Source organism: Arachis hypogaea, chromosome 18 (genome assembly GCF_003086295.3).
Source record: "Arachis hypogaea cultivar Tifrunner chromosome 18, arahy.Tifrunner.gnm2.J5K5, whole genome shotgun sequence".
NCBI classification, from domain to species: Eukaryota; Viridiplantae; Streptophyta; class Magnoliopsida; order Fabales; family Fabaceae; genus Arachis; species Arachis hypogaea.
Genome location: NC_092053.1, coordinates 45,680,881 through 45,698,624, shown reverse-complemented (window position 1 = coordinate 45,698,624; position 17,744 = coordinate 45,680,881). Strand labels below are relative to the sequence as shown.

General features: G+C 40.0%; 1 long non-coding RNA gene and 1 other non-coding gene across 7 annotated transcripts in view; one reads left to right on the top strand and one right to left on the bottom strand.

Annotated features, from left to right (window-relative positions):
- The window catches only part of LOC112771959 (uncharacterized), a 62,403-nt gene that overhangs the window by 38,354 nt on the left and 6,305 nt on the right, over positions 1-17,744 (top strand). For 2 of the 6 annotated variants that reach the window (XR_011876516.1, XR_011876509.1), the window contains one exon: positions 11,208-11,735. The exons of 3 other annotated variants lie outside the window; for them this stretch is intronic. This is a non-coding gene — a long non-coding RNA (uncharacterized lncRNA). Of the gene's footprint in view, positions 1-1,775; positions 6,390-11,207; positions 11,736-17,744 lie in introns of those variants that run through there. One more of the 6 variants, XR_011876506.1, reaches the window with a different exon arrangement.
- On the bottom strand, positions 4,726-4,829 carry LOC112774596 (small nucleolar RNA R71). Its single transcript, XR_003189076.1, has one exon. It is a non-coding gene; the product is annotated as a small nucleolar RNA R71 (small nucleolar RNA).

Sequence of the window (17,744 nt, the reverse complement as noted above, 5' to 3'; positions counted from 1 at the left end):
ACTGCCCATTAAAAGATTTTGCCTACTAGGTCTGTTTTCTGCAATATCCCTTTTATGGGCTGGTTGGTCCGAACCCTAATAGTGTGAGCTTGGAAGTATGGACGAAGACGTCGAGATGTTAGTATGAGAGCATAGGCAAATTTTTCTATTTTTGGTAGTTTAGCTCGGATCCTTGTAATGCTTTACTGATGAAGTATACGGGTTGTTGCCCACTGTCGTTTTCTCAAACTAGTGCTGAGGCTACTGCCTGACTTCCTACTGCAAGGTATAATATGAGTGGTTCTCCTTCTCGTGGCCGAGATATGATAGGTGGCTATCCTAAGAATCTTTTGAAATCTTGGAAGGCCTGTTCGCACTCCTTTGTCCATTCGAATTTCTTTCCTTTCCTTAGAGTAGCATAGAAGGGGAGAGATCTTATCGTTGATCCCGCTAAAATTCTGGACAAGGCTGCCAGTCTACCATTAAGCTGTTGTACCTCTTTGATGCAAGTCGGGCTCTTCATATCGAGTATGGCCTGGCATTTATCTGGATTTGCCTCAATTCCTCTTTGTGTGAGCATAAAACCCAGGAATTTTCCAGCTTCTACTGCGAAGGTGCATTTTGCAGGATTAAGTCGCATGCCATGCCTTCTTATGGTGTTGAATATTTGGGCGAGGTCGGACAGCAACGTCTCTTCATTTTGTGTCTTTATTAACATGTCATCCACATAGACTTCCATGGTTTTTCCAATATGATCCGTGAAGACCTTATTCATTAATCTCTGGTAAGTAGCTCCCGCATTTTTAAGACCAAAAGGCATGACGATGTAGCAATAGTTTGCTTTTGGGGTTAAGAATGAAGTTTTTTCTTGGTCGGGTGGATACATTGGGATTTGGTTGTATCCGAATAAGCGTCCATAAACGAGAGGTATCTATATCCGGAGGAGGCATCTACTAGAGCATCGATACTTGGGAGTGGATATGGATCATTTACAGGCTTTGTTGAGATCAGTGTAGTTGGTGCACATTCGCCACTTCCCATTTGATTTTTTTACCAAGACGACGTTAGCTAGCCATAGTGGGTACTTGACTTCTCTTATGAATCCTGCCTCCAGTAGAGCTTGTACTTGCTCTTCCACAGCTTGGGATCGTTCTGGTCCGAGCTTTCTTCTGCCTTTAGTAGAGCTTGTACCGGCCGAGATCCTGGGTAGACCGCCAACCCTCAACATGATATACTTCTTTAAGATATCTTTTGCGAGATGATTTGGAGATTTCTCCTCCCACAAATCCGCCGTGTATCATGTGGACGTGTCTTTCTGGTGTACGAGGTGATCGCTCGGTTCGTCCGACATCTTCGTCCCTTCTTCTTTTTCTTTGCAGATCATCCCGAGTGGCCAGATACCGATCTAATTTCCCTTCTCTTACTAGTTTTTCTATGACATTCTTTAAGTCAAAACATTCGTTGGTAGAATGCCCACGGATTCGATGGTATTCACAATATTCAGTCCAATTTCCTCCTCCTTTTTTGCTTTTGAGTGGTCGAGCTAGGGGTATTGATGCCAGGGCATCTTGGCCAGTTTCACTGACCTTTTCTTTACTGTTTTTAGGTTAGTTTCATGCATTTCTTTAGGAAATAAGCTAGTTTTGGGTAGATATTCACTTATGCCTTGATTCAAGCATACATTGTGCATTTTACATAATTTCATGAGAATTTTGCATAAGTTTAGTGACAAATATTATGTTGCATTACACATGACTTGGTCTAGAGCTTTGATGCACTTTATTGCTTGATTTCAGGACCAAAAGGAAGCAAGAAAAGGGGAGATAACTTGCAAGATTAATGAGAAAAGTGATTGCCAATAACACTCTCAAAAAAAGCCATCAATGCCCATGTTAGAGAGTCACGTTAACCAAGTTAACGTGAACTCTAACGTAGAGAAGAGAAGTTGGGCCAACATTAGTGACACCCAACATTGTCACTAACGTTGGCAATTACTCATAAGTGGCCACGTTAGAAGCCACGTTAACCTAGTTAATGTGGCCTCTAACGTTAAAGGGGGGAAGAGAAGCCAACGTTAGTGACACTCAACATTGTCACTAACGTTGGCCTATGGTGCAAAGTACCACGTTAACACCCATGTTAACTTGGTTAACGTGGGAACCAACGAAGAGGATGAAGAGTTGTCGACAACGTTAGTGACACTCAACATTGTCACTAACGTTGAAGCAACCACACAACCCCCAAGAGTCATGTTAACTTCCACGTTAACTTGGTTAACGTGGAAGCTAACGATGAGAAATGAAGGATGAGCCAACGTTAGTGACACTCAACATTGTCACTAACGTTGGGATGGCTAAAAGATGGCCACGTTAGAAGCCACGTTAACCTAGTTAACGTGGACTCCAACGTGAGACCTAGGGGCACATTGGAACGTTAGTGACAATGTTGAATGTCACTAACGTTCTCGAAGGATGGCAAAGGCCACGTTAGAAGCCACGTTAACCTAGTTAACGTGAGCTTTAACGTGAAGCAAGAAGGGGCACACTGGAACATTAGTGACAATGTTGAGTGTCACTAACGTTCTCGAAGGTTGACAAGGCAACGTTAAAAGCCACGTTAACCTAGTTAACGTGGGTTTTAACGTGAGGCAAAAGGGATGCATTGGAACGTTAGTGACAATTTTAAGTGTCACTAACGTTCCTGAACTTGGACTTTCACTAAATGATTAACACCCTTTACGCCCTGAGCTTAAGTCTCTGCCCACTCTGCACTTTCTCTCTGCAAGTAAAGCCAAGCCCAAATAAAGAAAGGAACTGCTTCAAACTCAAGATCCAAAGGCCCAAGACTTGAAGAGTGAACTAGAAGCTGAGAAGAGTAGTATATATAGGAGTAACTTTGAATTGTAAAGGAGTTCTGGAGGCTGAAGAACCACTCTCTGTATTTTACTTTCTTTGCAATTTCTAGTTTTATGATGTATTCTCCATCTTTGTTTTCATTTTCAAGGGCTATGAACAACTAAACCCTTTTCATTGGGTTAGGGAGCTCTGTTGTAATTTGATGGATCAATACTAATTTTCATTATTCTTCTTCTATCTTTCCTCTTGATTTTACTTGAAAGCTTTCGGTCTTCATCCAATTGAGTAGTTATCTTGGAAGAGAAGCTATTCAAACTTGGATCTCTTTTGAACCTTGAAAGAGGAATGAAGAGATCAAGCCAGAAATGCTTTCTCATGCTGGACCAAATTGGGTTTGGATGGGTATGTGACTATAACCCTCTCAATACTTGGTTTGGGAAATGCATGTGGTATAATCAGTGACCATACTTCATCTCTTCCCATGAGCAATTGACCAAGGAATTGGCTATTGATCAAGATTTGAGAGATTGAATTGCGAGAAATTGTAATTCAATCACTTAAGATTGCCAAGGAGATCAATGAGTGCATTGATTGAGGAAGAGATGAAAATGAACTTGATCCGGAGAATTGCAACATCTCCTAAGCCCAATGAACTCCCCATCTCTGATCTTACCCATTCTCTTTAATTTCTGCTATTTACTTTTATGAGCAAATCCCCCATTCCCATTTACAATTCTGCAATTTATTTTCAGTCATTTACTTCCAGTCATTTAATTCTAGCATTTACTTTTCTATTATTTACATTCCCGCCATTTTATTTTCTGCAACTCTCAACCCACTTTCTGGATTCGCTCAACTAGAACATTCTTCTAATCAAAGTTGCTTGATCAATCAATCCCTGTGGGATTCGACCTCACTCTATTGTGAGTTTTTACTTGACGACAAATTCGGTACACTTGCCGAAGGGAGATTTGTTGTGAGACAAGTTTTTCCCGCATCAAGTTTATAGCACTGTTGCCGGGGATTGATTGTGCATCAACAATGATTAGATTGGAAGATCACTAGATTGAGCATTTTATTTTGTGAATTTCATTTTTCTGTTTGAGTGATTTACTTTTTGTTTTAGCTAAACTTCTTCCCTTCTCCATCTACTCTTTTGTTTTTCTTTGTTATTTTTAATTCTATTTGCTAACCCACTAACTGTTTGATATATTGCATCACCCACAACTAACATCAATTCTGACACAAATACTGTCTGCACCTATTTTCTCTGCTTGTACTTGTTAGTTGTATGACAGGGAGAAGAAGCGGGGCTTCAACTTTCTTTGATTCTGAACCAGAGAGAACCTTACTTAGACTAAGGAGAGAGGCAAAAGGAAAACGAGTAGTTGGTGCTGAAGAAGAGGAGGAACAGTTTGAGGAATACTTTGAACCAAACATGGAAGAAAACATGGAAAATCATCATGAAGAAGAGACTCACAACCATGGCAGAGGAGGTGGAGCAAATCATGCTGGGGAGGATAGAAGAGTTTTGGGCACTTACATTAATCCAAACCCAGGCAATTGTGGAAGTAGCATCCAAAAGCCAACAATCCATGCCAACAACTTTGAACTTAAACCACAGCTCATCACCCTTGTTCAGAACAACTGTTCATTTGGAGGAGGTGTTCAAGAAGATCCCAATCAACATTTGACCACCTTCCTGAGAATATGTGACACAGTGAAATCTAATGGTGTTCATCCTGACGCCTATAGATTTCTCTTATTTCCCTTCTCACTCAGAGACAAGGCAGCCAAGTGGCTGGAATCCTTCCCAAGGGAGAGCTTGACAACTTGGGAGGATGTGGTGAACAAATTCTTAGCAAGATTCTACCCTCCTCAACGAATCAATAGGTTGAGAGCTGAGGTTCAAACCTTCAAGCAACAGGATGGTGAGACTCTGTATGAAGCATGGGAGAGGTTCAAAGACTTAACAAGGAGGTGTCCACCTAACATGTTCAACGAATGGGTCCAGCTGCACATTTTCTATGAAGGGCTCTCTTATGAGTCAAAGAAGGCAGTAGACCATTCATCAGGAGGGTCTTTGAACAAGAAGAAGACCATTGAGGAAGCCATAGATGTTATTGAAACAGTAGCAGAAAACGACTACTTCTATGCTTCCGAAAGAGGGAACACAAGAGGAGTGATGGAGCTAAACAATGTAGACGCTCTGTTGGCCCAAAACAAGCTCATAACCCAGCAGCTGGCTGACCTCACAAAGAAGATGGAGATGAACCAAGTAGTAGCAATCTCCACTTCATCAGCAACACAAGAAGGAGTAAACCAAGAAGCAGAAGGGAGTCAGGAGCAAGCCAACTACATTGGGAATTCACCAAGGAAAAACTATGATCCATACTCCAAGACTTACAACCCTGGATGGAGAAATCACTCGAACTTTGGGTGGGGAAATGAGCAAGATCAAAACCAAGACCAGAGACGTTACAACTCCAACAACAATGCAGCTCACCAATAATTCACCCAGAGGACATCTCAACACCCCCACAACAACACTTCTCCACATACTTATCAAAACCAAAACAGCACATCTGCTCCGAACCACTCATCAATTGATGACAGGCTCTCTAAGATTGAAGCCTTATTTGAAGGAATATGCCAAGAGATTCAAGAAAATAAGGTGTTCAAAGAGGAGGTGCGAGCCAATATTAAGAACCAGGGAAAAACCATTAGGAAGCTGGAATTCCAGGTGGGATATTTAGCTGAGAAGATTCCCAAACCGACTGATAGCTTCCCAAGTGACACTGAGAAAAACCCCAAGGGAGAAGCAAAGAAAGTAAGATGGGAAGATTGCAAAATGGTCACTACAAGTGATCAAGAGATTGAAGACAAGCAAGGCAAAATGTGCAAACAACCTGAAGACAACTCAACAAAGGAGGAGGATAGAGATCACAAAGAACCAGAAATCTCACAACAAGAGCTGCTGAAGCTCTATGCACCATTCCCTCAACTGCTCAATGGTGCTGTGGGAAAAAGAATATACTCAAGGTTCCTAGACTTGTTTGCATCTCTGCATGTGAACATACCATTCATCAAGGCAATTCAACAAATGCCCGCATTCATCAAGTATATGAAGGAACTTCTTTCCAGGAAAAGCTCACTCAAGGGAGGGCAGACTATAGTGATGAACAAGGAATGTAGTGCCCTTATTCAACCTGAGTTGCCTACAAAAAGAAGAGACCCAGGAAGTTTTCATATCCCTTGTGCCATAGGTGAAAATATGTTCGACAGAGCACTATGCAATTTAGGGGCCAGCATCAACTTACTGCCCTTATCCCTGGTGAAGAGGCTACAGATCAATGAGATAATACCCATAGATGTCATTATCAGACTGGCTGACAAAACTCAAAAGCAAGCAATAGGAGTGGTGGAAAATGTGTTGCTAAAGGTTGGAAAGTACTTTCTCCCAACAGACTTTGTCATTCTGGACATGGAAGAAAGTCACACTCACCCAATCATATTAGGAAGACCATTTCTAGCTACGGCCAGAGCACTTATCGATGTAGAGAAAAGGGAGCTAATATTTAGAATCCATGATGAACGACTCAGCTTCAATATTTTCAAACTCTCACAAGAAACAGATCAAGAGGACAAGGAACTAAGCACACATGATAATGAGACACTGAAGGAGGAAACAAGCACTGAAGCACAGCCAGTTCATTCTGAGACCCCCTTAACTGACAAACAAGGAAAACAGCAATTACCACAGCTAAAGGAAAAGTTGGAGGATCCCAAACCTCTAGAGGCAGGTGAAGACAGCATCACAACTCCTTGGAGAAAAGAGGTCACCAAGGAGAAGGCAACCTCAAAAGAAACAAAGAAGGAGGTACCAAGGAGATGGAGGAACAAGAAGATCCCTACGAAAGACTTCTCTCCAGGGGATAGAGTTGTCTCAGCTTACTTCCCAGATATTTCCCCTAACCTCCCTACTGTGCCATCTCAATTACCTAAGGTCTTCACTATCAACAGAGTTCTTTCCCTGGAACATGTGGAGATCATTGATCCAACTAATAGATACAAGTCCACAGCAAGAGGGGAGGACTTTAAGCACTACCAACCACCGTGATGAAAGAAAAACGTCAAGCTAGTGACGCTAAAGAAGCGCTTCATGGGAGGCAACCCATGTTTTATATGCTTTCAGAAGATAATGAATAAGTCAATTTTTATGAGCTTCAATTCAAACTTGACAAACAATTGGTGAAAATCTTCTTATGCAGAATATAGTGAGGAACAAGTTTGGTGTTCAAAGCAAACCAAGATGCTGCTAGTCTTGGGAGCTTTGAACACAACACCTCCATCACAGTGATCCAAACTAAGTTTGGTGTCACCCCATGGTGCCACCAAAATGCATATAAGGAACCACCAATAGTTAGTTAGTTAGTTAGAATTCATAAATAAACAATCAAATCCTTTCTTTCATTTTATTCTAGCCGTAGAGTTTAAATTTTTTTTTATGATATTAATTTCCTTATTTTAAATCTTTATAGGAAAGGAAAAGAAGTATGAGCTGGGATTTCAAGTTAAGAAGACTGAATGCCCCGAAATCACAGAAAAGGTAAAAAGGAGAATATGGGAGCTCCTCACTGACCCGGTCACTAAGGTGAATGCAAATCTCGTAAGAGAATTTTATGCAAATGCAGTCAGGTATGATAAGAAAGATGAGTCATATACAAGCTTCGTGAGAGGAACAATGGTGAATTTTGGTCCCATGAGTGTAATGAGGGCATTGAAGCTACGGTCTATACCATTTAAAGAAGAAAGTTACCACTCAAGATTGGACAACAACCCCAATTATGACCAGCTTTTACTAGACCTTTGTGTACCAGGAGCTGACTGGGAAAGGGGTGCAGGAAATAAACCAAAGTTCATTAAGAGAACAGATCTCACTCCTGAAGCTAAGGGGTGGTTCGAGCTAGTAAGGAGGTCTATTCTCCCAGCTGCAAACAACTCGGAGGTGAATCTCGAGAGAGCAACAATGTTGCATTGTATACTCAAGGGAGGAGAAATCAAAGTTCATGAGATCATAGCTCAAGGAATTAGAAAGATGGCAGAGAAAAGCGACTCAAGAGGAACATTAGGATACCCCAGCACCATTTACCGAATATGCAAGAAAGCTAGAGTGGTTTTTGAAGATGAGGACCCCGTTTGGATAAAGGAAGGCATTCCAATAACGGTCCAAAGGATGAATGCTGCAGCACTCCCCCTGCCTCAACGGAAGTAAAGAAAGAGGACAGCTCCTCAAGTAGTTGAAGGACAAGCCTTAGAGGGACAAGCACCACAGACCTTGGACATGCACCAATTATAGGAAGCCATTGATGGCTTATCTAGACAATATTTGGAAAGCCAAGGAGCACAGAAAGAGCTTCAACTACAGATGATGGGGCAGCAAGATGAGTGGCAGAGGCAAATGATAGAATAGCAACTAAGCCAAGGACAACTGTAACAACCCTGATTTTCGAGTATATGAGATCTTTTCAGAAAGTACGGGTTTCTCCAGAAGATCAGTAAAGGGAACACCTCTGTTATATCATCAAGCATCTCAATCCTCATTATCATTATGTCATCCTTAAGCTAGAACCTCCTCTGAGGCAAGCTTGATAATGCAATCGGGAAGAACCTAGTTTTTGAACCGTATCGGTTGGCAGTTTTGATTTTGATTTTCGTAAATAGTCTCTGTTTGATGAACCGGACTCGATTCATGAGAGGAGAGAGATAATAGTATAATATTATCATTATATTAGTATTATAACATGCTTGAATGATATTATAAGGTTACCTGGTCTGTTTTTGTTAAAAACAGAAAATCGGTTTAACCGGGTTTACGGTTTACTGGTGCAGCTTAGCACCAGCACTCTCTGATGAATTTAGCAATGCTAAGGCCTCATTATAAATGTTCTATTCTCATAATAAATATGTTACTAGTGTCATTTATGCTAGTAGCTCAGAAAATAATTTTTAGAGATGTTTTTACGAGTGTTCCAGTACACCTAGTTTTAGTAGTTGTACACCAGAGATATTTTAATATTATTTTAATCCACCTCCAAGCCAACCAATCACAACTCACCTTACACCCCCAAGACCTCCAAGGCTGTCTCATTTCATCATTTTGGCCGAAAATAACAAGAGAGAAAAGAGAGAAACTTTCAAGAACACTTAATCTTCAAAGCTTGATTTCTTCTGAACTAAAACTCAAATCAAAACTCCGTTTTCACCAAAATGATCCTCTCTTCTTCCTCTACATAACCATGTAACTTATCAAGGATGGAAATAAGGTTAGATGGCTGTCCCTTTCCCATTTCAATTCGGTTTTGAAGGAAAACCATGCAAAACATGTGTTTTCTTGATGTTCTTCCTTAGGAATCATGCTTAACTTGACTTGAGGGCCAAGAAATGTGAATTTCTAGCAAGTCTAAGGTGAGATATCTCTTCCTAACATACTGAGTGAGATTTGGTCAGTTGAGAGTTTTTGGATTTAAAGTTGTTCTTGATGTGATTTAGGAGGAAAAAGTGCTTAAGGACCACCTGAAAGTTTAACCGAATTAGGAGCAACAAAACCAGGTAGGGATTGACGAATTTAATCTTGATTGATTGTGTTTGAGTTGTGTGATTATGATATGGTTTGGTTATGCTTGAAATTGATTGTTTATATGAGTAATTCTTGTTGAAATTTTGGTGAAAATTTGATGAAATTCGATGATATTCAACTTTGAATTTGTGTTCTTCATGGCTGCTGGAAAAACGAACCCTAGACCTTAAATTGGGGTTCAATTTGTGTTGAAATCATGTAGAAAAGATGGAGTTTTAGTGGCTGCTAATTTATTATGAATTATAGTAAAAATCGGTTGCTGAAAAGACTGAAAAACGGGTAAAAACAGAGAAAGAATCTGAAGAATTTATGAAGAACATGAAGAACACTTTGAGTGTGGTGAAGAACAATGAAGAACACCTTTTTTATTCATAAAAGGGCAAGGAAGTAAAATTTTTGGTGTTTAAGGGGTTATATGGTAATTTCTGAAAGTTAGGGTGGTAAAAGTAGAAATATTAAAAGTTACGGGTGGTAAAAAGTGAATTTTAAAGGTTAAAAGTTAAAGTGGGGTAATTTTCGAAAATTTAATAATAAAAGTAATAAAATAATGCGAAAAAGGCAGTTTTCTGTAAAAGCTTTAGAAAGACAACTTTAAGTGCAGAATCTCATAATTACCCTCATAAAATACTTAGGGAGTGGTAAGAACATATTAGTGAGGCAAAGATAAAAGAAAGATAAAAAGTTGAAGAAAAGATAAAAACTAAAGAAAAGTCTGTAAGGTTTTAATAACAGAAAAACAGACAGAAATTAGTGAACGAACTAGGGCAACATAGTTAGTCCTTGAGTTGCGACTAGGGTTAGGTATTATATGAAAAGTTAAACTGTTTCAGTATAGACTTAATGAACCTATACTTGGGACAGGCGAACTATTCATACCGAAATTTACATAACCTTTAAATACATACGTTAAACAGAGAAAGCAGAATAAAGTAAAGAAGCGCAGAGAAAAGAACAAACAGAGCAGAATAAAGAGACAAAGCGAAGAGAGTAATATGATAAAGAGTAGAGGACCTATTGAGAGGTCATCTGTTGCATTAAGGCAACCTCAGAGATATCTATATGTTCATCTACTGCATTGTAGCAGTCAGATAGATAATGGTGCAACCACTGAGAAACGCTTTCCTGCGGTACAGATCCATATTTTATTTTTGTAAGGCAGAGGGGTTATTTCCTGCTACAGAAGTACCGTGACCACCTGTTCCATTTCTGTAGTGGCAGAGGGGTTATTTCCTGTATACAGAAGGTGTGTCGGCATACATCCCTGCAGTGGCAGATGTGTTATTTCCTGCATGCAGTGGACCCTGTGGTGGCAGAGGGGTTATTTCCTGTACATAGGGGTATAGCCAATAGGAAAGCCTTATCCAGACAGAGGTTGCTGGATAACGTCGGGAGCGGGTTAGTAACCGACAGATGAGCTCATTACCTGCACTAGGGCTAGACATGCATCATTCTTGTCTGCGCATCATTCTCTGTTGCATTCCTTTCTGTGTGTGGTTTATTTCTTTATGTTTGTCTGCTTGCATACTATTTCTGTGTTTTATTGTATTCTTTTGTTTGTGTTCTACTTTCTATTGCCTCTACTTTCTCTTTCTATCTTTATCTTCTGTTTACTGCTTCGCTGTATTATGTTATTTGTTTGCTAATCGACCCCAAGTAAATGAACGTAACTAATAACCCCGACCCTACTAAGAACTCCCCAGTTCTTACCCCTTCTCTCTCCCTTCCCCCTTCAGATGGAAGTAAGAGTACCTTACCATAGTTCACTGATGACTATTCGCAAGAAGAGGATTCTGCTCTAGATAGTCTTCGGAGTCTAGGGTAAATATCGTTCTCTGATTATATGTATATACTGTGAGACCAGCCAACGTCTGCACCCTGTTCGTATGTGCACTTTAACCTAAATCCTGTGTACGAGATTCCTATTTTGTGGATACTTTATGAGGTACCAGAGAGATGTCCTGTGGAAAAGTCTGATTGTGTAGAGGAGTAGCAGATGATGTTCTATATTTTGATGACGTTCCACCTGACTTGAGTTGTGAAGACTTAGAACATACTTTCCCTCGCTTTAGTAGTTTAGAGGGACTAGGTGAATATAGAGTCTAGGCTAGCCTGGGTGCCAGCTTAGGGACTTCTTGAACAAGTCAGGACCTGGGATGTTGTATGTATGTATATGTATATAGTAATTATCTAGCTATACCTAGGGGTGTTCTAACTAAAGGTCTATACTCTAATAAAGGCTGGATAACTGAATGTTGCTAGCTACTTGTGATGTATTTATGTGTGGTTGCTTATAACTGTTTTATCTGTTACTATTTGTGGATTGATTATAAATGATTCTGTTTTTAATCCAAACGTTTAAAAAAAAAAGTACCACGCAAATTAACTACGCTTTTAACAACGAATCAGGCTCATATAATAAATAATAGATAATAATTAGGAAGACAAATTGGTAGCGCTCAGTTTCCGGTATGATCTAGACATATTGAAAATTGGGTCGTTACAATTTGGTATCAGAGCAGTTCGTTCCCAATAGAGCCTGGGGAGTGGACTGACTATGCTTCATTGCAGACTCTGTTGTGTGTCTCATGCGTATAGGATATCCCAGTGATATATGCTGCATGATTGTCTCTGTGTTTTCATTTTGGGAATATTCACACTTGACTTGAAGTGTTAAGACTGATCACCTTAACAATGATTGTTTGGTGTGAACAAGACTATAATGGGTTCACGGAGACGAGGCGTACGGGAAGGAATTCCTAATGTTAACTACGAGAGGGAATAGGAAACGTTTATGGCTACCATGAACAACGTGGCTGAAGTAGTGCGTGAAGCTGCTGTAGCAGCGGCTAGGGCTGTTGAACGTCTCGGAGTGAGAAATGGGAACGAGAATGAATACGGAGAAGATAATGGGAATGATGAGAATAACTTAGGGCATCTTGAAAGACCTATGACCCTTGCGACATTTCTGAAAGTTAATCCGCCTAAGTTTAAGGGTACACTCGTTGCGACTGACACTGATAACTGGTTTCGAGGTATTGAACGATCACTGAGAGCGCAGCATGTTCCGGAAGGACAACACGTGGAGTTTGCTACTTATATGCTCGAGGGAGAAGCTGAGTACTGGTGGCAAGGGATACAGCGACTGCTACAACGTAATGAAGGTGACATTCCTTGGGATATTTTTAAAGATGATTTCTACAAGAAATATTTTCCAAGAGCAGTGCGTGATGCTAAAGAGATAGAGCTTATGCAGCTGAGGAAAGGGGGTATGACTGTTGCTGAGTATGCTCGTAATTTCGATGACTTGTGTCGTTTCTCTAAGATCTGTCAAGGGAATCCTGCTGACTTTGAAGAATGGAAGTGCTTGAAGTTTGAAGGAGGCCTTCGTGATGATCTGATGAGTTCAATAGTTCCGCTGGAGATATGTAATTTTGCTGAATTAGTCAACAAGAATAAGTTAGTAGAAGAATGTATTAAGAAAGTGAATGTGGCCAAGGTGAGTTGCCAAGGATTTCCACCAAGGCGTCTTAGTAATCATCAGGCAGCTGGGAGAAGGGTGCATTTTAAAGCGCGTGGCATACGACAACATAAGAATCTACAAGTTGGTAACATTACTGCTCGCCGTACGGGTAAGAATGGAGGTAAAGCAAGGCAATGCAATGGTGAACGAGCCCATCAGGCTTACATAAACACTGCATGTAAGCAATGTGGAAAAGAGCATGATAACAGGTCTTGCCAGTTTGGATCACCTAACTGCTATGCTTGTGGAGAACTTGGACATATTGCCAAGGATTGTCTGAAGGGATTTACTCAAAATTCTGTTAGAACCCAGCAACAAGGACGAGTGTTTGCTATCACTATTGATGATGTTGTGCAATCGAACGCCCTCATTCAAGGTTAGGTTATGTCAAGAATCAATTTCTAACTGTACTGTATGATTCGGGTGCATCGCATTCTTAATTTCTCTAACTATTGCTCACGAGTTAGGATTATATTTCTTTAAATTGAATTTTTACTTGATTGTCCATACACCTGCATCCCAAAATGCTTTGACCAGTTTAGTGTTTCTGCAAGTACCATTCGCTATTAGGAACAGGACTTTTATACACTATCTAATCTGTTTGCCTCCATATGGTTTAGAAGTTATTTTAGGATTAGATTGGTTATCTAAGTATCATGTTTTCCTTGATTATTTTAAAAGAACTGTTGTTATTCTATCTGATAGTCTATGTACTAAACCATTTCTGTCCCACACCTTATATCTGAATTCTGTAAGAGTTACCTTAGGCGGGAGTGATTGTGAGGGGTACGTTCTGTTAGCGGCTAGCTCAAATGGTAGTGAATTAAGCTTAGAACGAATCTGAATGATGAAGGAATTTCCTGATGTTTTCTTGGACGACATACCTGAGTCTCCTCCTCAGCGAGAGATAGAATTCAGCATTGATCTAGTACCTGGAGCCGGACCGATTTCCATAGCACTGTACTGGATGTCACCATTGCTTGCAGAGTTGAAGAAGCTAGTGTCTTAGGTCCAGAATTAGTGTAAGAAACTACTGAGAAGATAAAGGAGATTCGTCGGAAGATCCAGACAGCACAAAGCCGTCAAAAGAGCTATGCCGATAATAGACGTAGACCCTTAGAGTTTAGTGACAGAAACCGTGTCTTTCTAGAAGTAACCTCGATTACTGGGATAGGTAGAGTCCTTAAAACTAAAAAGCTTAACCCACGATACATGGAACCTTTCCAAATACTTAAAAGAGTCGGTCTAGTAGTTTATCAAATAGTCCTTCCTCCTTATTTATCAAACCTTCATGATGTTTTTCATGTCTCGCAACTTAAAAAAATATGTTCCCGATGAGAGTCACGTTTTACAACCAGATACAGTACAGTTACGAAATGATTTGACATATCAAGCATCACCAGTTCAGATAGTAGAAAGAAGTGATAAGCAGCTAAGAGGCAAAGTTGTTCGCTTAGTCAAAGTAGCTTGGGAACCAAGAGGAGAAGAAGAGCACACTTGGGAACTGGAAGATAAGATGAAAGATAATTACCCGCATCTATTCCTAGATAACAAAAATTTTGAGGGCAAAATTTTCTTTTAGGAGGGTAGAATGTAACAACCCTGATTTTCGAGTATATGAGATCTTTTCTGAAAGTACGGGTTTCTCCAGAAGATCAATAAAGGGAACACCTCTGTTATATCATCAAGCATCTCAATCCTCATTATTATTATGTCATCCTTAAGCTAGAACCTCCTCTGAGGCAAGCTTGATAATGCAATCGGGAAGAACCTAGTTTTTGAACCGTATCGGTTGGCAGTTTTGATTCTGATTTTCGTAAATAGTCTCTGTTTGATGAACCGGACTCGATTCATGAGAGGAGAGAGATAATAGTATAATATTATCATTATATTAGTATTATAACATGCTTGAATGATATTATAAGGTTACCTGGTCTGTTTTTGTTAAAAACAGAAAATCGGTTTAACCGGGTTTACGGTTTACTGGTGCAGCTTAGCACCAGCACTCTCTGATGAATTTAGCAATGCTAAGGCCTCATTATAAATGTTCTATTCTCATAATAAATATGTTACTAGTGTCATTTATGCTAGTAGCTCAGAAAATAATTTTTAGAGATGTTTTTACGAGTGTTCCAGTACACCTAGTTTTAGTAGTTGTACACCAGAGATATTTTAATATTATTTTAATCCACCTCCAAGCCAACCAATCACAACTCACCTTACACCCCCAAGACCTCCAAGGCTGTCTCATTTCATCATTTTGGCCGAAAATAACAAGAGAGAAAAGAGAGAAACTTTCAAGAACACTTAATCTTCAAAGCTTGATTTCTTCTGAACTAAAACTCAAATCAAAACTCCGTTTTCACCAAAATGATCCTCTCTTCTTCCTCTACATAACCATGTAACTTATCAAGGATGGAAATAAGGTTAGATGGCTGTCCCTTTCCCACAATAGTAAAAGGTGGTGGAGTTCCTTCTTTGTTCCATCTTTCTCTATATTTTAAATAAGGAAGATCTTGTATGAAATAGAACTTGCTTCCATGTTATGTTTAAACCTTTTTCAAATCATGTTATTTTTAGTTTTTAGTATTGAAGAGAGTCTATGTTCACTGGTCTTTATGTCACTGCATCATTACTTCCCTTTCTTGTAAGCTTGTCCCTTTTTTTAAATCAAATTGAAGAAGAGAATGATTATGTTTGTAAAAGACCAGAGTGGAGTTGATATTGTGGAAGTGCATTCATAAATCTTTGGGGTAGTCATAAGTTAGCTAAGTTGGTTCAACCACAAGGCTAGGAGGACAACTATCTATCCTGAATACTTTGCTTTGGATACACTCATGAGACTAAGTTAATAACAAGATCCTAAGAAGAGAAAAGGGAAAGAACAATGGAAGTAAAAAACAAAAGAAAAAGAGTAAGCAATAAGGCTAGGCATCAATGGTTTTAATCTTGTGGCAAGTGTCTGTGGTGCTCCTGTGTGAGGGATCTACTTAGATGAATAAGATCTTAGGGGTGCCTTATCACTTGGTAACTTGGGTTAACTAACTCGGGATTATCAGCTGAAAGTCCACTATCAAGAGTAACCTTCACTACAGAACACTTAGTAACCCAAAGAGGTGCTGGACACCAAGGTCTCAAGAAAAGAAAATAAATAAACTAAATGCCTGTAGTGTGTATGTGTGGGGGAGAGACTTGAGGGAGTAAGTCCTTAGGGGTGCTTCAACACCTAGCACCTTGAACCAACTGGTTCGGGAGTGTTGGTTGAAAGCTTATTTTAAAGAGTTGCCCCCTTACAGAGCACTTAGCCTAAATAACACAAATAACCCTTGAAATAACAATAAAAGGATCAATGAATAAAAGTCTCATGAGATATAAACAAAGTAAGTGTTTAGGGACATGATAAAGGTCCGAAAGCCAGTAATGGAATGAACCTAAGTTGCTATGCATGAAACCACCATAAAATCAGTAATATGACTTCCACAAGAATGACTCATTCCTCTGGATATTCCATTCATCATTTTCTTGTTCCAGTACTTGCTTAGGGACAAGCAAGCTTTAAGTTTGGTGTTGTGATGCCAGGGCATCTTGGCCAGTTTCACTGACCTTTTCTTTACTGTTTTTAGGTTAGTTTCATGCATTTCTTTAGGAAATAAGCTAGTTTTGGGTAGATATTCACTTATGCCTTGATTCAAGCATACATTGTGCATTTTACATAATTTCATGAGGATTTTGCATAAGTTTAGTGACAAATATTATGTTGCATTACCCATGACTTGGACTAGAGCTTTGATGCACTTTATTGCTTGATTTCAGGACCAAAAGGAAGCAAGAAAAGGGGAGGTAACTTGCAAGATTAATGAGAAAAGTGATTGCCAATAACACTCTCAAAAAAAGCCATCAATGCCCACGTTAGAGAGTCACGTTAACCAAGTTAACGTGAACTCTAACGTAGAGAAGAGAAGTTGAGCCAACGTTAGTGACACCCAACATTGTCACTAACGTTGGCAATTACTCATAAGTGGCCACGTTAGAAGCCACGTTAACTAGGTTAACGTGGCCTCTAACGTTAAAGGGGGGAAGAGAAGCCAACGTTAGTGACACTCAACATTGTCACTAACGTTGGCCTATGGTGCAAAGTACCACGTTAACTCCCACGTTAACTTGGTTAACGTGGGAACTAACGAAGAGGATGAAGAGTTGTCGACAACGTTAGTGACACTCAACATTGTCACTAACGTTGAAGCAACCACACAACCCCCAAGAGTCACGTTAGTGACACTCAATATTGTCACCAACGTTGGGATGGCTAAAAGATGGCCACGTTAGAAGCCACGTTAACCTAGTTAACATGGACTCCAACGTGAGACCTAGGGGCACAGTGGAACGTTAATGACAACGTTGAATGTCACTAACATTCTCGAAGGATGGCAAAGGCCACGTTAGAAGCCACGTTAACCTAGTTAACGTGAGCTTTAACGTGAAGCAAGAAGGGGCACACTGGAACGTTAGTGACAATGTTGAGTGTCACTAACGTTCTCGAAGGTTGACAAGGCAACGTTAAAAGCCACCTTAACCTAGTTAACGTGGGTTTTAACCTGAGGCAAAAGGGGTGCATTGGAACGTTAGTGACAATGTTAAGTGTCACTAACATTCCCGAACTTGGACTTTCACTAAATGATTAACACCCCTTACGCCCTGAGCTTAAGTCTCTAGCCACTCTGCACTTTCTCTCTGCAAGTAAAGCCAAGCC